At 39.6% G+C, this 21485-nt stretch overlaps 1 protein-coding gene across 2 annotated transcripts in view; it reads left to right on the top strand.

Moving 5' to 3' along the window:
* TMEM200A (transmembrane protein 200A) overlaps positions 1-21485 on the top strand; it is a 793972-nt gene that overhangs the window by 599342 nt on the left and 173145 nt on the right. The window lies entirely within an intron of this gene.

Below are 21485 nucleotides of genomic sequence, written 5' to 3' on the forward strand. Positions count from 1 at the left end.
GGAAAATTCCTTAACACCACAACAGACCCTACTCACCAAAGAGGTGCAGGATGTCATTCTGGAGGCCAGGAGGCCATCTACTAGGAAGACTTACTCCGCAAAATGGAAACAGTTTTGCTCTTGGAATGAGAAAAAAGGCCAGGACCCTAGAAAACTGAATTTGCCTCAGGTATTACAGTATCTAGCTGAGCTGCTGAACAGTGGACTTTCATTTTCCTCCATAAAAATCCATGCCTCAGCCATTTCTGCAGAATTCAATACGGATCCACCTTTATTCTCTCACCCACTTTTAAGACAATTCCTCAGAGGGGCTAAGAATATAAGACCCCCAAGGAAACAACCAGTACCAGCCTGGGATCTTAATTACATTCTAGAAAAATTAACATTGCCTCCCTTTGAGCCAGCTGCCTCAACAGATTTGCAATATTTGTCATGGAAAACCGCTTTCCTTCTGGCCATTACCTCAGCTCGTAGGGTTTCGGAACTACAAGCCCTCATGGCTGTACAGCCCTTTCTCATCTTCCATCTGGACAGGGTCTCCCTTAGAACCAACCCGTCATTTATGCCTAAAGTGGTATCCAGGGTAGCTTTAAATCAAGCCATACACTTACCTACCTTCTAACCTAACCCTCAAAACAAAGGGGAAAAGCTGCTACATTCCTTAGACATCCGTAGACAGCTACGTTATTATTTGGACAGAACAAAGCCTTTCAGGAAATCTGAACAACTTTTTGCATCCTATGCCGTAGGATCTCAAGGAAAGCCTGTTACCAAACAGACCATTTCAAAATGGATAGGCCACTGCATCCGTTTCTGTTACTCCTATCATGGGAAACCTGTCCCTGTAGGCATCAGACCCCACTCCACCAGGGCCACAGCTACCTCTACAGCCTTCCTCAGAGGAGTTCCTACCAAAGATATTTTGGAGGCAGCCACTTGGAGTTCTGTACATACCTTTACAAGACACTACCACCTGCCTTTATATTCCAAAACTAGAGCAGGCTTTGCTACTGCTGTGTTGCAGGGCATTCTGGCTCATCCCAGTTCCACCTAGTGCCTACCACCCTGTGCGTAGCTTTGGGATTCTACCCATCTGTGATTACTGCAGCTGTATGCACGATGAACATAGTACAGTTTTGTACCTACCATAAATGTAGATGTTCGAGTGCTAATACAGCTGCAGTACGTTTCCCTCCCTCCTTTCCCTCTAGGTACAGGATTAGTGGCTAAATCCTCCTCATACATCCTATTTTGGGTTATCCTCATATGGTGTACTTGCTTGCAACTACTCTTTTTTGATAACATTGCATTGCTTGATTATATATATACATATAGATATATAATTTATGTATTGCCTTCCTTTTGGGGGCACCTGACATCTGGGGCAAGAAAGACTGAAGAATATGGCGTCAGCTGTGACTTATATACCCCTGTCGCACTGACATCAGGGAAGAAGGCGACAACAACCGACGCCGGACCAAGACTTTGGAATTCGGCCGACCGAGGACCCGCCTGACGGTAGAGAACCCATATGTGATTACTGCAGCTGTATTAGCACTCGAACATCTACATTTATGGTAGGTACAAAACTGTACTTTTTATATATAGTTCACTATGTTTGTTTGGTTGTGGTTGGTTGTACAAACAACACTTCAGAGCTATTAGCTGTAAATGAGTCTTGCATATTCAATAGCCTGAGGTTGATTCCCTTGATGGCTTGCTGTGGTGCTACACCTCTCCATCTGTGACACAGTCGCTTAACTGACCCACTTTTGGGTTACCTGTCAAAACAACAAACTGTGAGTAGTAATTCTCATATAATGAGCAAAGTAGAAAGGCATATTTGTGTTCAGGAGAAGTAGCCACTTATTTTGGATGCTTTTATAATTGCAGGGAATTCTCTCTCATAATTTATGCTGGGTGCTACAGACATGAGACTGTCACCCTGCTGTCCATTTGTCTTATGTTCTCTGAGCATTCTAGAGTTCCGTTTGCATGGTTTGCCTTGTATTAACTGACAAGGGATGGTGATTACTTATAAATATGCTGACCGCACAGGACATGTTTATATTCTTTTCAGAATGAGTGGGGAGTGAAAAAGGATTCAAAAAAATAATTTTATTTTCCATGACTTGGGTTTTAAAAGACAAATGATGCTGCATTATTAATTGAACAGTTTCCAAGGACATGTGTGGTCTCATTTTGTGCAAGATTAATGCCCCTTTCACTTACGTGACAGGGAGAAAAATGTGGAATGCTCTTAACAATGTATAAAAATCATTATATTTCTTATTGTATTTTTATACTTAAATCTCTCTACCATCACTGTAGTCCCACTTAAGACAAATGGCACTTTACCATGTGGAATGTGCTTATCCATTGTAATAAGTATAGATATGCTGTTTTGTGTTAAGGCCATAGGTAACCTAAAAGAATGCTGCGTAGGTTACTAAGAAAGATTTTATTTACAGTCACTTTCTTTTCCTGCAGGCCCCACTGTGACCATTTTCATCTGATTAGGTACACGTTCTATTCCTGAGAGTGTTTCAGAGTATTCTTTTCACTTAACATTTCTGGGGAGGAAACTTGGCTGTATCTCAGAAAAGAAAGTATAATTAAATGTTATACAAACAAGGCAGCTTTCAGTCTAATAAATATTATTTTTATAGTTACTGTTTCATATGAACTTCTCAGCAAGTTAATGTGTTGTTTAGATCCCAGAATAGTAGAATAGACAAACTGATAATTTTAAAGAGTATTGTCCCTAGCCTTTATCCTCATGTACTGTGTCAAATGTGTAGTCATTTGTAGGGAATGATGGGAATGCATGCATGACTTCTTCTTCTGGCTTTACCGGTTAGGGGTTGCCACAGTGGATCACCTCTCCGCTCATGATTGGCAGTGGAGTTTTACAGCCTTGAGTTGCCAGCCCAGTGCCCAACCTTCCACAGAAGGCACACACATGCACGCAATCACGCCTAGGGCCAATTTAGAGTGTCCAGTCCACCTAGAGTATATCTATTGGGATGTGGGAGGAAACCGGAGCACCCAGAGGAAACCCACGCGACCACAGGGAGGACATGCAGACTCCGCACAGAAGGCACGCCAGCCGAGGATCAAACTGGAGAACCTCTTGCTGTGAGGCAGGAATGCTAACCACTGCACTACCGTGGCTACCAGAATGCATGCATGACTAGCACTTTGTAACATACATATACAGTATGTGCAGTGTTCCAACTGCAAGGTGCTGTCACAGAGAGGAACACTGCACCTGCAGGGAGAGCTGAATCAGCAGTGTCAATAGTTTAGTACAAAGTTGTTGTTAAACATCATTTAATTGTCATTGTTTGACTTTTTACTTCAAACATGGAGCACATTTATGCATTCCTCGTGATGTAGCAATGGGCTGTTAGCATAAGGGTACTGTCACAGTCATCAGATGTACTCTTAAAATATTGATGCAGAAGTCATCAACTTTTGTTGTTTCTCCTTAAATATTTGCTTCTTGACATATTTTAATAGCATGCAGAGCAGTCATCTGGACTGTTTTGTTCATGGAATCTTCCTTTTCATCACAGAAAATGTTAAACAATTTTTGATCACTTTCTATTATCTTTAGTATTATATCTGATGAATTTCCACATATGGGGGATTGGTTCCTTTAGTAAGTACATAGCTGTTTACCTGCTTGTATTGATGGTACTTGTAAATAGATGGAGGGTGTGTAAACAAACTTCCCAAATTCCAAGCCCTTCACATCTGATATTCTAACTAGTACTAATAGTACTAACAAATGCAGCCCTGCAATGGGCCTTCATTGATTAGCTATTTCTACACAGAACAGGTATAGGCATTTCTCTGCCCTAGATATCTGTTCCGCACCATAAATGAATTTTTCATCTGTCTGAAGCTGATTCTTCTATGAGTATGCATTTTGATCAGGTCACAAGTGACTCCATGTAATAGGATAGCTCATGCAACTCATTTTATTTTGTTTTGGACAAATTTATGCTTACTAAAACACAACCTCTTTTTCCCATTTTTGCTCATAGGGTTGTGTGTCACTTCAACAGTGACAATCATCTGGAGCCAAGGTGTATATTGCTGGGTGTCTAGCCCTGCCACAGTAGTTCTTCCACACCACCCACTCACATCTGTGGCCATTTTAGAATGTCCAAAACACCTGCTGCAGGTCTTTGATATGTGGGAGGAAACTGGTGCACCAGAAGGCAACTCATACGAACATAGGGTGGACATGCAGACTGTGCACAGAAGGCACCCTAACTGAGAATCTAACTAGGGAACCCCTTACTGTGAACCAACAACACTATCCACTGCATCACTGTACTGTAATTGCATGTCTGTTATCACATGTCTCTTGATTCATATAGACACTTCTCCCCTGCTTCCTCCTTTATGCTCCCCAGACCCAAACTCCAGTTTATACATCACGGATCTGTGTCATTTTAACACCAGTAATGCCATCTTTTCCCATTGGACCAGTCCTACCTAAGAACACGTATATTCTGATTATGAATCAGAAGGGATTTCTCAAGTGTGAGACTTCCAACTTGCTGTCCTAAGATATTAAGCCTTTTTTACAGTACTGAATATTTCCCTATGTTGTGAACAACTGAAAGCAGTTTAACTGTTCTTAAGTCTTTGCTCTACTGATCTGCAACCTCAGGTCTTTTTGCCTCCTCCTGCTGACATAATTTGCCTGGTAGCATGTTTTTTTATCAGCTTGTTAGGATGTCTTCACTTCACCATAATATGACCACGCACAGTACAGAAAACTCTAGTCATCTTCACTTGGTGAAAACAAAACAGATGGTAATTTTAAAAGTAGTTCTGTCTCATGGAATCTGTAAATGAATTCTGCCTTCCTGGATGTTAGATGTTGACCTTTGTCTCCCGAACACTGTGCTTGCATCCATACTAGGAATAGGAAGGTCTCTGTTTACACTCGTTAATGAACAGAGAATATTATGAAGCCAACCTTGTCATGCCTTCATTTCTTTCACTGTAAAGCATCTTTTCTAGAAGCATTGTCCAAACAATATATTCCTCGTGCACTGACTTTGCTGTTTATGGCAGTGTGAATCAAACCTGTACTAACATTACTTCACAATATAACTTCAGAAGAGTGTAGTACTTAGGAACGTAGACAGAGATGTCAAACGAGGAACATTATCAGTCTTCCTGTTTATATACTTGTCATGTTTCATGCTTCCTTCTAATCATGTTTACATTTTTAATACGGCTTCAGTTCTTTTTTCCTGCTCTAATATGTGGCTTCATCCAGTTCTGCTAAGAGTCTGGCCCGTGCATATGCCACTTTTAACAAAGAGCTGTTTTCATATTACTGCTTATAAAGTATCTTTGCAGTGATGATGGAATGATTTTTTTAAAACAACAAGGTGATCAAACTATGGTTTCTTTCACAGTTTGGTTGTCCAAGGTTTACATTTTTTCTTGTATGTGATAGGGTACCTTTTCACTATGTAATGCCCTGCCATCAGTGTTTCATGAATAGCTGTTAAACTGGAATTGTATAAATTTGGTTAGCAAATAATTACTCCAGATTGTTAATGAAGTTACAATGTGTGACAAAATTCTTGGTATTGTGTTCAAAGGATGCATGTTGGTAGATTCTGTTGTAATAATTCTCAAATTTCTGGAGGGTGTGAGGAATATTAGAGCATGCTTCAGTTATCTGTCACCTTTGCTGTTTTATATACAAGTAACAGAGATATCCCATAAATATTTTTATAATTGTCCATGCCCATGTGTTGACATTAACAGTGAACTCATCAAATGGGACAGGGCAAGTATATAGTAGGATGTTTTTATTTAAATAAATGCTTTAATAATAGAATGTATTCCTGTTAAAAATTTATTTGAATAAAACGTGTAAATGTCTTTTATGGCGCAGAAAGTTAGAAAAGTATCACTGCCTTAAAAAAACGCCATCCCAGAATTTATAAAATTCTCCAGCACAACTTAATCTTCATAAGTGTAACCTATGTAATAGTAAAATGTAGGAAATGTAGAGGAGCACAGTCCAACAATTGTTAGCATTGTTACGATCCTTGACTGGGGGGGGGGGGGGGGGTTCTTTGTGGAATTCGCACATCCTCCCTGTGGCCATGTAGGTTTTCTTCGGGTTACTAAGGTTTTTCCCATGTCCAAAATATATGCTTTAGGAGAACTAGTGAACCCTGTAGGTGTGTGTGTGTGTGTGTGTGTGTGTGTGTGTGTGTGTGTGTGTGTGTGTGTGTGTCTGTGTGTGTGTTGTGATATGCTAGTACCCCATTCAGGATTAGGTTTCTCTTTCTTTGCACCCCTTGAATACTTGACAAGTCCATAGCTTCCTCACATCTGTGAAAGAGACTAAGTAGATAATCAGATGAATGAATGAGAAGTGCCAGGAGTGTTTATGAGAATTCCTTGGTAAGACATTGCCATTAACTCTAAAGCTTTCTATTTTTGTACTTTTTCTTATTCAGCTAATGTTCACAACAGAGTAATGTTAAGGGAGAAGGAGAATGTTGTTAATGATAACCTGGCTGCTGCTGATGTTTTCAATATTTTAAAGGACCTAGTATCAGTCTGTTGTTATCATTACATATTAGAGAACCCCTCCATGCACTACTGTCCAATAACAGAGCACTTAAGAAAAGTAAAATTAGCTGTGGATACAGATAACAATCCCAGTGTATTTTTAGGCAGCTCTCTGGTTTGTCATTCTACCTCTTCAGCATCCTTTTTAATTAAATATGAGCGATGATTACATTCCTTACAAGAGGAAATAAACTGTAATACAGCCTGTTTAGAAAGATCCAAAAATGCAACCCTGAATACTAAGCAAAAAGGACTTTATCAACAAGATAAACGCATTTTCACTAATGCTTCTTTGGGTACTGCATGTTGATGGAAAACCTGATTTTTCTATTAATCTTTTAAGTGATTTTCAGTATGTTTAAAAATTGTCACTGATTTTGGGTCTTTGTCCCCCAGTTATCTTTTGCATTGTCCAGAAATTTGAGAAAGGACGTAGAAAGGGTTATGATAGTTATTAACATTTAACACTCACATATAAGGAAGAGTTCTGAGCATGTGTTAGTTAACTGTTTACTAGTTCAACATTTAAATCTATATGAATTTTACTGATATGGGTTTACCCAGTATAAATCTTTCACATCATGTTTTGTTGATATTTTATAGTAAAGTTCTTTATACAGGCTGAAACCCATTTAATATGTTAAAATACTGGTTAAAATGATGAGTCAGCAAATTAACAGTAATGGAGTCTGATAATAGCTATTTGCTACCAGTTGAGTTTGACAAGACAATGTGTTATCTCATCCTTCCAAGACAGAGTAAATCTTTTGCAAATAATAAAAAAGTTGGATCAGTAATTTGTAACATGGATAATATTATTGACTCTAGGGTCCTTTAAACGCTGTTTCTTCTTAGGATGAAGCTTGAAATTTAATAGTTAGTGTCACTGATGTACTATTCTGAATATAGCAACATATATTATATGCATGTTATGGATGTCTTTCATACTTGTTAGAGAGAGAAGTGATTTATAAAGATCTTGAAAATATGCTGATGAGTCCTTTTCCTTTGTTAAGAATGCAATAATGTCACAAATAAAGTATTATCTCATAATAAAAATATTAGTATGTACAGTTACATCCAGGTGTGTGTGTGTGTGTGTGTGTGTGTGTGTGTGTGTGTGTGTGTGCACCTGTTCTTCAACCACTGGTAATAAAAGGTTTATCCCTGTTAGGTCAGACATGAGATGCAATTCATCCTAACATGCATAGGTAAGAATGGGAGCTTGTAGAATGTGTGAAGAGAATCGTAGAAAGGGAACCATTTCTTTGTAGGTGGACAGTTGACCTTTGCTCACTATGTTATATCTGAAAAGTAACTGGTGTCTTGTAATAGGGGATAAATATGGAAAAGTGTAAGAAGTGAGTGTTACAGTTATATTAATTTTTCTTTCTATTTCAAGTGTGAGATTTTGGAGTTCATATGAATGTATATGCACATATATGGAATTAGTATATATGCACGCATGCATATAATGTCATTTGTATGAATACACAAGTACATGGTATATGACATAGTGCAAAAGAAAACACTCCTCAAACACACAGTCACAAAAAAAAAGCCTTGGTGAAAGGCAAACTCAATGAAAAGTTCAAAATAAGTGTCAAGCCAAGGCCAAGCTCAAGGATGGCTCACATATGATTACTACTGCAGTGTGTGTTGAACAATACTGACTCTGACAATGCTAGGCCAGCTACTGGGATGTCATACATATCCATATTTTATTTGTGAATACAACCATGATATACTTGGTTGTCTCAGAAATGTGAGAGACATATACATGGTATTTACCCTGCCCACCATGTGTACTAACCATACTCTTGCCATTGCCTCTAACTCCTACCCTACACATTACCTTACAAAAAATCCCCTAACCGGACTGGTGCTAGAGATTTTTTGTTGTTGTTTTATCAGTAGATTGCAAAAAGGAGAGTGTTTTCTATTGGATTTACGGCTGTTCACGTTTAGTCATGTTTGAGTTGAAAATGGTCTACTGAGTGTGTCCACATTTTTTTTCTGTTCTAACATTGCTTTTATAATGCTCAAAAAATGTCAGAATGAATTTAATAAAACACAGTAAGCGCTTTAGTCACTAAATGACATAAATATCAAGGCTTCATCAGACTGGAAGTACATAAAGTAAACTTAATACATCTTGTACAAACATAAAATCACTTGATTGTTCAAAATAACTAATTTAAAAGTTTCAAACATAAATATTAAACATTTATGCCCCTCAAATTGTAATCAAATGAAAATTAAAAGCATCATTAAGTCCTTTTTTTCTAAAGCATTCAGCAACATTTGCCATATAAATTTCTTTAACCTCAAGTTGATTTTCTCTTTCACCCCACATAAATCTTTTTCTTGAAAATGAAAGAAATAAAATAAAAACCTCTTGTATTTACAACATTCCACTGTGTGAACATAGAAAGCATTCAATTAATTTTTCCTTGATTCAGTGTATAAATGTTCATGTAGCCTCACTTTTAATGGTCGAACAGTTTTCCCTATATAAAAATGTTTACATCCATTGTATTTAGCAATGTATGTACACCATAACCTGAATTACAGGTGAAAAGTCCTTGTGGTGGCACAGCTTTGCTCAATGCTTTAATATAACAATTACGACTGTAAGCATTATATCTGCAAACAGAGCAATTTTCACATCTATGAATTCCTGTCTTCACACTCTTCTTGTGTGCTGTTTTTCAAAGATGTGTTTTAGGCATTGCCCTCTTTTGGTAACAAACTTGGGCATACTGCCCAACCAATTTGCTAAAACTTTATGAGATGAAAAGATTTTCCTATTATCATATAAAATAGACTAAATCCTATAAAAGTTGACCATGGTCATATTCCACTGTATATTCTTCATATGTATTTAAGCAGGGCTGGAAAATTCCAAATTCCCCAAAGCTTTACTAATACCCTCAGTACCACACAACTTTGGATAGCCTCTAACTGAAACTTTACTTTCCAGCAACCTTATTTCCTAAATAATAATTGTAGTATCACTTGTTAAACCACTTAATTGTTTTGCCTGCCCATATACCTTCCAGTAATTTTGCTTTCACTTTGTTTTTAGGTACATACATGTATAACATAAAAGACTATTCCAAACTGCAGTTTTATAATGTATCCTGCTAGTTATGTTACTTCATTGTTCTTATAAATTTCAACATCTAAAAAAGTAACATTCATAGCAGGACTGGACTCTATTATTTTAAAAATAAAGTTGTACAACAGGAAAATTCAGTTCAACAGTGCTACCCTCCCACATAAAAAAGACATCATCAGCAACTGTATACCATTGTGTTAAAATGGCCAACATATGAAAAACTAATATCCATTGCTGCCCCATACAACTCCCCATTTTTGTTTAAAACATTGCTTTAAACAAACTGTAATATAATATAATATAACATCTATCATGTCCATTAATACTCTAATGCCTTTAAGGGATAAATTTGGATCTTCCAAATGTTCAGCACCTAACCATTCAATGCTAATGTCATACGGTGTACTGGTAAATAAAGACTGTATGTCAACAACAACAAATTAAGTCCCTTCATTAATATTCATACCTTGTAGTTTGGATACAAAATCAAGAGAGTCTTTGGTTTTGCTTTTTCAACATAACCTCTTCTCTTATAGTCAACAAAACAATGATTCTATCTTAGAGCCATCACCAGCCATAATAAGCCTCATAGGAGTCTTTTTCATATTTGTATATAACTTTGGTACATCAAACATTACAGGGATTCTTGTTTTTTCAATTTTCAAGAAATCCCAAGTCTGTTGTGTCAAAAAAATTCTCAAACATTTGTCATCAGCAGCTCACTCCCACATCACACCTTCCCACAACTCACATAAAACCTAATGTCCACCTTATGCAGAGATTATAGTTCCTTTTTGGCAATGCCAGTTGGACTAAACTACCATTGTAACAACAGCTAAGAAAAATGTAAAGTTAGTGATCAATGCTAGGAGCCTAAACAAAATCTCTGCTCACTGCAAGCCGTCCTCACTTTGGGGAGCATAGACATCTGTGTAATGACCATGACATGGTTCAGATCATTGGAGAGCACTGCAGTGGTGCAAGATTACAATGCCTTCCATACCTTTAGACCAGCTACTGTGCCGGAAGGGATGAAAGGTGGATGTGTCACAATCTTCATCTAGAAAAGACTGATAGCAAGTCTAGTTAAGCAGCATGATATCTATGGGATTTTTCATGTCCAAATTGCCATCAACAAAGTCCCTTATCATATCCTGGTGAGCTACAGAACTCTGTATAGGACACATAAATGTCATATTACATATTTAAATAAACTGGGGTCACTTACCATTAAACCCAATGCCATATTCATAGGAAAGTTTTAAATATCCAGCTATAGACTGGGAAACATGTACCACCACTAGTGTATGCACAGACATTCCTAGACTTTGTCAGTACAAACAACTAGTCAAAGTACCCACGAGGGAAATAACATCCTTGAGTGTGTCCACACTAGTACGGGTGCATTATGAACCATGCCTAGTGTAACAGTCTCACATGTCAGGTCCAACCACAAAGCTGTCTCCCTGGAAATAAAATTAAAACCAGAGACCTCCCTGACCCTAGTACTTTTAGAAACTTCTCCAAGGCAAACTTACTACTTCTAAGTGATAACCAGATTAGTTTTAAATCCCTCCAGACCTAGAAAACTCTATTGTTTTATGTGGAAACATACACCGCCAACTTATACCAAAATGATACAACTGCAGTGAAGCAACTCTATCCAGATGAGGTATGCACAGGGTCAACCCTAAAACAAACTGCTCTGGTAGAATTACACTGTAAATAAACTTTGTAACAAGAGGAAGAAAATTATAAAGAACAATAAGTGTAACAACCAAGTGAAATAGAACATTGTTTATTAAATTAAACAAGCAACTTAAGGCCAAATGTCAGAGAAAAAAAAATATCCACTTAGGCCAAGGACAATTACAAGGCATTCTTCATCTATGTCCACAATCTCAAAGGCAGTAGACAGCAGTGTGTTGATCTGATTGTAAGCGACACTACCAGTACAGAAGCTGTAGATGTAGCAAACATACTGACAGATAAGTTCAGTTCGAACATCATCCCTCTGTCACCACCCCCCCAGTAATCTCAGAAGAAATATCAGAAACTCATACATCCCTAGTTATCAAGCAGGACTAAGTCCTTAGAGGTGATTTCAAAGGCCAAAACTTCAGCATCTGTGGACCTTGACAACATCCCTGAATGCATCCTGAATAGCATGAAGCATTATATGTCCTTCTGTTCTCATGTTGCAGCATTCTTCACCTTAGGGACTTGCTGCCTGCAGCACCAGACATCCGGCCAGTATAGCAAAGTCTTGAAAGCAGGGTACGTGTGACATTGCATGTAAGAGCCATAAACTGATGCCGGCTATATGTGTGATGTCTGCACGTACCCAAATCAGAACTTTTCTCCCGCAGTGTGTTTCAGACGTCCGATCACCAGCTCCAGTAATCCAGCATTTGTTTGACTTTGGAGTTCCATTTTTGACAGTTGCTTCAGGCAGTACATTTGTGGATTTTTTGCTTGTTTCTTTACCTATTTTAGATGCATGTCATCTAAAAAGGGAAAGTGTTTTTTGTGGAAGACAGATTCCACATAAGGGCATGCACAATCAGTGTTTATTTTACTTAGGGGCAAGTCATGACTACATGTCCTGTGATATTTGCCAATCCTTTGTTCCCAAAACCCTTAGAAGCCATTTGTCGGCTTTAAATCTCCATTTAGAGAATCAGCGACTTTGTCGCTTGGCATCCGAGATGGAAGGTAGAGTGGGCACCTCTGACAAGCCACTAAGGAAGAAGGCTGAAAAAGTTAGGCCTGACGTCCAAGCTGCACCTCAGGAATCCGGTGAGATTCTCTAGGTGAGTGTTTGCCCTGGATTGCTCCAGACTTCAGATACTTCCCTGTTACTGGGAACCAAAATGGAAGCCGGTGCAGCGGGTATCCAGAGTACATCTTTACAGCCATCACCTCCTGACGGTGAGGGGGAACCACAGCTCATGGCATCGGAGGAGCACCCAGGCCTACTTCTGCTCCTGCTTCTTCCAACATTTTAAAAAGGAAACCGAAGGAAAAACACAGGGCTAAAGATCCTACTCCAGCTTGGGAGACCTTTTCTTAGACTTTATTCAAGGCCTTTCAGGTACTCCAGACCCAGACGTCCCAGTCAGGTTAACCACTGGCTTCACAGGTAGAGTCTGAGGAAGATTATTCCTCCTGAGATGAATCACTCACATGTTCTCAGATTGAATCCCCTAAGGATTTTGCTACTCCAGAGGAAGAAAAGACCCTCACTCCTGACTCCCCTGGAGAAGATTTCATCTTTGGGGGCACTATTTCCCTACTTAGGCATCATTTAAAGTGGGAGGCCTCGGATGTTTCTGAGATCAAGAAAAGATATTTTGAACTGCTGCAGATGGAGCAGCCCTCACCATCTGCAGTTCCTCCTTTACTCCCAGCTTTCCAGGATGCCTTCTCAGCTGCTTCCAGAGGCCAGAGTCACAACCTCCTGCTAACAAGAGACCAGACAGATTCTGCAAAGTGTCTGCAAAGGAGCGGTACCTTTTTAGGAATCTGCCAGCAGATCCTGCTGTTATTGCAGTTTAAGATGACAAATCTTCAAGGCAACTACCTTCTTCTTTTTTTCCCACTGATAAGGATAGTAAATTTATGGATAGGTTGGGGAAGAAGGTATATACTTCTTCTACCTTGGCCTTAAGAGCCATTAACTGTCAAACTCATATGGCCAAGTTTGCCCTGGATTCCCTGTCCATGGCTCTAGTCTGCTGTCTGACATACCTGACTCACCAGCTGGACACCCTTCTGAACATGGTATCGCAGGGGACTAGACATTCAGTCAAGGTACCAACCCTCAAAATGCTCTCACAGTACAGCACCTTCTCCCTCTTACTCTTCAACAAGCCTTCTTGGCCTCCCTGGATCTGAAGGATGCATACCTTCAGATCCCTATTCACCCCACTTGCAGGAAATTTCTTCATTTCTCTGTGGGTTCCTCACATTTTCAGTTCTCTGACTTTCCCTTTGGACTCTCCACAGCCCCAAGAGTATTCACCAAATGTCTAGGCCCAGTCATTACATACTGCAGACCACAGGGCATACAATTTTATCCTTATCTAGACGATCTATTGATTCTACACCAGGATTCTCTCACCCTGTCTCAACATCTAAACTGGGTTTGCAGGATTTTGCAAAGTCTAGGGTTCACTGTGAATCACTTAAAGTCCCAAATTACTCCCTCACAAGATCTTGTTTTCCTGGGGTGCAGGATAAGAACAGACTTGATGTCAGTCTTTGTCCCTGCCCAGAAAGTGGAATTTCTCACCCATTTTCTCCAAACCCTCCTTCCACTACCATCCATGTCAGCCAGAGAATTTCTGAGAATCCTAGGATTCATGGCTTCCTTGAGTCCCATGCTCCCTCTAGCCAGGATGCACATGAGAACGTTTCAGTTGGTACTGAAAAATTTTTGGAACCAACACCTTCATCTCTTAGAAGGAAATCTTCTTCTTCTCCCGTTTAAAAAAGGAACTCACCTGGTAGATCTGTACTATCACCCTCAAGCAAGGGGTGCATTTACAGATTCCTCCACCCAAACAGCATCTTCACACAGATGCATCAGATCTAGGTTGGGGGGGCTGTCCTTCACAGTGACAACATCCAGCACAAGGTGCAGGGGGAATTTTCCATTCCAGAAAGAAGGAACCATATCAGTGTAAAAGAATTAAGGGTCCTTTACTTGGCAATTCAAGCTTTTCAAGGGATATTTTTGCCAGGCACATTACAGGTCATCACAGATAACATGACAGTCCTGTGGTACATAAACAGGGAGGAACAAAATCCTACTCTCTTTGCAGTCTGACAGTTCAAATCTGGTCCCTGGCAACAGCACTACATATTTATTTGCAGGCAGTCTACATCCCATCAGAACACAGCATGATGGCAGACACCCTAAGCAGGACCTTAACACCCTCCCACAAATGGATGCTTCACAGGGAAGTGTTTCTGGATCTAGTTCACAGGTGGGGTATTCCTTAGGCAGATCTGTTTGCCTTCTCCCGGGACAGACAGATGGCCATCTTTTGCACAAGGCTTCCCCATCTACAAGCCAGGGAGGTGGCCGCCTTCTCCTTCTCATGGTAGGGAATGTTCCTTTATGCCTTTCCCCCATTTCCACTGATTCACAAAGTCCTCCTGAAAACACAGAAGGACAAACCAAAATCCTGTTGCTGACTCCCTTCTGACCAAGACAGCATTGGTTTCCCCTACTTTTTCATCTAGCCCAGGGCAATCACTACAGGTTACCTCACCACTTCGATCTACTCTCACAAGACAAAGGGTCCCTTATTCCTTTCCACCTTCTCAATCTGACTGTGTCAGTGATAGAGTTTTGATCCCCTTTAGGCACCTATAATCAGAGGATTTACTCAGTGTTCTGCAGAAGGACAGAAAACCAAGTACTAGGAGAAACTATTTATTTAAATGGAAAAGATTCTCCAGTTGGTGCCATAAGAGTAAACAGGACCCATCTCAGGCTTCTGTTCCATTGGTCCTTTCATACCTGTGTGAATTGCTGCATTCAGAGTTGACTTATTCTTCAGTAAAAGTGCATCTTTTTGCCATTTCTGCTTACCTTCCCCTGACTCCACCTCTGGCTTCCAGGCTAGATGTCATCTTGTTTTTGAAAGGGATCGTCCATATCAGGCCTCCTTGTAAGCCCATCCCCTCACCTTGGGACCTTTACTTTGTGCTGGAAAAACTTACACTAGTTCCCTTTGAGCCAGCCGACTCTTCCACTCTCAAGTTTTGTACTTGGAAAACAGTCCTGTTAGTGGCTGTCATTTCTGCCAGGAGGGTATCCGAGATTCAAGCCCTTATGGTTTCACCTCCATACCTTGTCTTCCATAAAGATAGGGTTTCCCTAAGGACTAACCCTTCTTTCATGCCAAAAATGGTTAATGAGATCTCCCTGAATCAGACCATTAACTTGCCTGTCTTCTACCCTCAGCCACAGAACTCTTCAGAAAGGATCTTGCATTACTTGGATGTTCATAGACAACTGAGGTTCTACTTAGACAAGACCAAATCCTTCAAACAGTCTGATTAAATTTTTGTCTCCTTTCATCCTAGGGCCCTAGGCAAGACCATGTCTAAACAGACAATTGCCTCTTGGATTTCTAAGGCTATTGCCTTTTGCTACTCCTTTCATGGAAAACAGTTGAATTCATCTGTCAACGCCCATTCCACCAGAGCTGTTTCTGCTTCAGCATCCTTTTTCAACGCCATTGATTACTCGTCTCTTTTGGAAGCAGCAGCTTAGTCCTCTGTACATACCTTCACCAAGCATTACAAATTGAATTCCATTTCCACGGCTAGAGCAGGGTTTGCTAGGTCTATTCTGCAGGGTCTCATAGACTCTGAGCCCTTACCTGCCACCCACACCACTACCTTGAGAGCTTTGGTACTCTCCATAAGGTGAAGAATACTGCAATGCGAGAATAGAAGGACATCGAATAGTCGTGTAAGAACTTACCATTACCGTAGATGTCCTTCTCTTCCATGTTGCAGAATTTGATCCCACCCACCTACCCCCCCTTCTCTTTGACCATATTATAAACTGGGTCCCTCCCCCGACTACTGATCTTGTGTCTGTTTTACGACTCCTATTCCTGGGGGCTCTCTTTATGCAGCAGCCAGTTCTGATTCGGGTATGTGCAGACATCACAGATATAGCCGGCGTCAGTTTATGGCTCTTGCATGCAACATCGCATGTACCCCTGCTTTCAAGACTTTGGCATACTGGCCAGATATCCGATGCTGCAGGCAGCAACTCCCTAACGTGAAGAATACTGCAATATGGAAGAGAAGGACATCTATGGTTATGGTAAGTTCTCACACAACTATTCTCTTTCTATGTCCCCAACAACACTGCTCACCAAACTGGCTGCATGCCAAAAGACTGGAGGATAGCAAGAATCATACCTCTGCACAAGGGATGGACATTCACTGAACCAGGCAATTACTTACCCATAAGTCTGACCAGCCACATATGTAAAACCATGGAACTAATCAATAAAGCTGTAGTAACCCTCTAAATATTGGACCCTTCCCAGCTTAGTTTCATCAAAGGCAGATCATGCTACTCAACTTAGTGGACTTTTTTGAAAAAGTCACAAAAGCTGTGGATCAAGGAAAGGCCATATACAATGTATGCTTGATCTGTAAACCAAAACAAATGATAAGATTGTGAGGCAATAATGCTAACCAGTGCAGTATCGTAAGATAACTGTGCTAACTAGTGCCACATAGTTGGAAGGAAAATTGTCAAAAGGCACAGGCCATATGTCTATCTGCTGTCACAGTCTATTTTTTGAGTATAGCTTTCTTTTAAAGTAAAAAATGCCACTAAGTTTAACCCAGTTGTTTCCATGAATGCATGACTTCCACTCTGATATGAATGTATATATGTTGTTATTTTATGACATGCACTCTTTTCTTTTGTGTTATAAATGTTATGCCACTAGAAAAATACAACAATTTCTATAATATAGTTGTACAAGTAGCAATGTACCTCTCCCTTCATCAGTGATGGCAGCAGCAATTTTTGTTTTTTCTCCAATTTTGTGAGTAGCCGGTAGTAACAGCAGATGTAGTATCAACACTTGTTTTTGAGAACAAGTGCAGGGCTGCTTGTGGCAATGACCCTTGAAGGAGCTGGGGATGCATGTCCCCCTTCAGCTTCACAAGCTGGGTGTCGGGTTAAGTAAAAAACAAAATGCAAACCACCCCCTAATAGCTTTCTAAATGATGATTTCTCCTGTTCAGCCTTCACACTGGTGATGGGAAACAAATCGGCCATTTCACTAGAAAAGAGCTGATGGTCGACGTGTTTACAAAAAAAAAAAAAAAAAAAAAAAACATTTAGGGGTGAAATAGTCATTTTGTCAGGCTGTATGAGAGCTAGCATTATACTGTCCAAAGACTTTCAAATCTTCAGTTTATGTCTACTAGCAGTTCTTAAATCAGAGTTCTCACTACTGTGGCTATCGCACTGGAGTCAACTGATACAACTTGTGAAGTAATGCACAACATTGACCAAAGTGAATGAAACATGATAACAGTGAGGTTAAGTTTTAAGTTCTGACCCAAACTCGATCACTTACTACTGCTTAACACCTGGCCTTGAACTATTAGTAGAAAGCATTAGAAGTACAGTAGCATATTATGGCATGCCTGCATCCGTTCTTCTCCTTCCTTATTATCTGTTGCTGTTGTATTGTTGTTGTATTTATTGTTGTGTATTGCTGATGTAAAAATATTATCCTAAGAATGTGCTATACTGAATCTGAGTCTCCTAAGTCATGCATGCTTGCCTTTATTATACATGTACCTTCTTACTACAGTTAAGCATTTTTTTCACTGTCAACAACTCTCCTTCCATAAGGTGCTGTTTCCATTATTTTTATAGCCTTGGCCTTTATAGTTAGTTTGGGTAAATTAGTGAATGTTAATTGCTCCACCATGTTAAGGCGAGTGATACTATTTGTATTCTTTATTGAGGTATGTCCATTGAAACAAACCATTTTGTTTGCTACGGAATAGATTATACCAAGTTGGTACAGATTCTACTTTTAATCCTTTATATTTAAAACATTTATTTTGAATAACTTCAGATGTATGGTGCCTTTTTTGTAATTTCAAATTAATTGAACATAATTGGCCTGAGACTTCCAATTGAATTGAAATTTGACCTGCACATTCTTTGCACTTGGTTTGTCTCCGAGGACATTAATTTTTAAATTGTGATGAATCAAGTGAGTCTGCCAAGATTTTTGAATTACTCACAGCACTTCACTCTGTGTCCTTTGCCTTGGTTATAAAAAATATTTTAGTGTTCTCTTGTCTTGGTAAAGTTTTCTTCTTTGAACATACTCACGTTGAAAGCCTTTTATTTTCCCTCTCTCTCTTGAGTTGCATTAGCTGACAGTAGTACTGTAGTTCATTGTATTGTTCTTTTCCTGTTTCTTTCAGATATAAGAGAACATGATATTGTAAACGGAGGGAGATCTTTAAACCTCTCCACCTGATTGTTACAGCTAGCTGTGTAACCAGCTGTACCCATTCCTTGACAGACGCACACGTCTGCCTTTCTGCCTTCTGCACACATCCACTTAAAACTCTTATTTTATTCTCATTAATATTGGCAGTGAATTTAACATACCACCACACTCTCAGTGAGGAAATGCTTTCCTATGTCTGCCTTGATCTGTGACTGTAACACTTAACCAGCCCTGTCCTCGTCTTCTACCATCCCACTTTGTAATTTGTCTCGTTTATGATTACTCTTCCACTGGGATGTGTCACCCTTATGCCTTCTTCCTTCCAGTGAATACATTCTGTTCCTCTTCAGCCTTTCCTTATAGCTCCGATTCGTCAACATTCTTGCCATTTTTATTTTCATATTTTTGGCAGGCCTGCCTCCTTTTCCATACATAGTTTCCAGACGTCATATGTGGTATTTTGGTTGAGATCTGATGATGTTCTGTAAAGTGACATAATGATTTCATCTCTGGAATCCATTCCTTTTTCCATTTTGTTCAAGTAATTGTTTAACCCTGGAAACAATCCTTTCGTACTTCTCCACGTAGTGGTTTTGTGAAATAATAACTGTCCCAGATATATTTTATCCTTGCTGCCATCTAGTTTTATACCTCTCTATTTCACATTTCAAGACTTAACACCCACAACTATGACCTTGCTTAAATGCCAATTAATTCAAGGTTCCATTACATGATTTTAATTACCTTTACTGCCCCTAGCTTGGTGAGTGCTATCAACAGATAAACTGATTTTGTTTTCAGTCCCCAGGTAGTATTCAGATGCTGAGCAGCACACTGGTCCCAGGGCTGCACACACTTGCATTCTGCTTGTCATTCTTATTTGACTAATTTCCTTTCCCATTTTTGCATCCTCTCTGTTAGCAAGTTCATTGTCCACTTCTCCATTTTAGTTCTCACCCAAATCGCTTTAACTTTACTGTCACCTTCCTATGTATGATTTGGTCAGAGGCCTTTTATATCTAGGAATATTACATCCACAGAAATCCAATAGTGTAATTCCGCAGAGATCTAGTCATAGGATTTGATTCACCTCAAAACAATATGGCTCATGGTGAAGCCGTGGGAATAACCATCAGCAAACCTGATGTCCTTTAGAAGTCATACAGCTTAACTTTAACTATCCTTTCTTTCACTTTGGATTGCATTAAGATAGAACTACTTGCCCCTATACTTTCCTTCATAGTCTGTCTTGTCAGCTCAGATTACCCCTGTTTCCACATACAGGTGAAATGTTTAATCTGTGTCTTTAATTCCATCTATGCATTCTTCATCATGAATGGACCATGAACTTTGCTCCCTCCCACAAACACACAGCCTCCAGGGGTCTCCTACTTACCCGATGTACTCTGTGGGTTCTCTTTCCTGTCCCGTACCTAGTCTCCTTCTACTCCTACTGCCTTCCTTTGTTGCTGTCAAAGCAGAGAAACTTCTTAGTGCCTGTACTTGATTTCCGCTTTCTCTTAAGTTCTCTATTCCTTTAGTTTATGTCCTAGTGATGTTCATCTTCCTCTTCTGTATATTTGAAGAACTACATCTGTGTTTCATTCTCTGTCTCATCTGTCTATTCTGCTTTAGCTTTAACCTTTTTACTTATGTTATTTCTTTATTGGTCATTTCTCTATTGACCATATCACATACTTTTTTCTGTAATTTTCTCATTCCTCTCTCTTCTGTAGATCTGTTTTTTATAGATTTAATTTCCACCTAAGCAAGTTGCTTTTCTCCCTTTATTTTCTTCTTCTTTTCAAGCATCTCCCTAAGTAAGTCGCTCTTTCCCCTTTATTAACATCTTTTCAAGCATGCTGTCATTCTTTCCTTTAATCCACTCCTGTTGTGCTCCCATAGTTCGACTATATTCTTATCGGTCCACCCTACTGGGTACCTTGTTACACTTCTCTTAATCCAACAGAGTCAGCCAATCTGAATTCCTTTCTTTCTGTCATAGTCAGAGATGGCCTTAAGGATAGGCAGGGTTCTCCCAGACCTCAACAGTATGCAGTCACTGTTAAGTTTTTTTTTTTTGTTTTCAAATCTCACTCCTTAGGATGCAGGACTCATCTGAAATCACTGTCACTTTATTCTGTTTCATACAGACTATTCACAGACAATCTCTGCCTTGCATATAAGGCAATCTCTGACCCTGCTTTATTGGAATGCTTCATATCCACAAGTCAAATGGAACACTGGTTACTCACTCTAAAGACCTTAACCTGCTATGTGATATTAATAGAACCTGCTGGAGGGACAGATTTGTCTCCCATAGGTTACTACACCTTTGGAACAGACTCCCACATCATGTCCAACAGAGCAACTTGTTGATCCTCTTCAAACAGAGTCTGAACAATTGGATAGATAATCATAAATTCACCCCAGGGGTGCCACCTGTTTCCCTCTTGGACAGGAGCAATAGGTGCTGATCGTGGAAATAAGGGTAGCACTTCTCTAGGCTTGTAAGGACCCTAGGGCCATTAGCATAGTAACTTCCAATGATCCTATGATCCTGCTAAATAAGAAAGTCTTTTTTTTTTAAAGGGGGAGTGAACACCTACATAAAAAATATCTCAATTTAAAAAGTGGGCATGTGTAGAACATCCAAGCCTATCTTTAAACAAAACAAGATAATCTTAGTGTGTTGAGTTGGGTTTAAAGTC

This window comes from Protopterus annectens, chromosome 1.part0 (assembly GCF_019279795.1).
Source record: "Protopterus annectens isolate FY-2018-M chromosome 1.part0, PAN1.0, whole genome shotgun sequence".
NCBI lineage: Eukaryota > Metazoa > Chordata > Ceratodontiformes > Protopteridae > Protopterus > Protopterus annectens.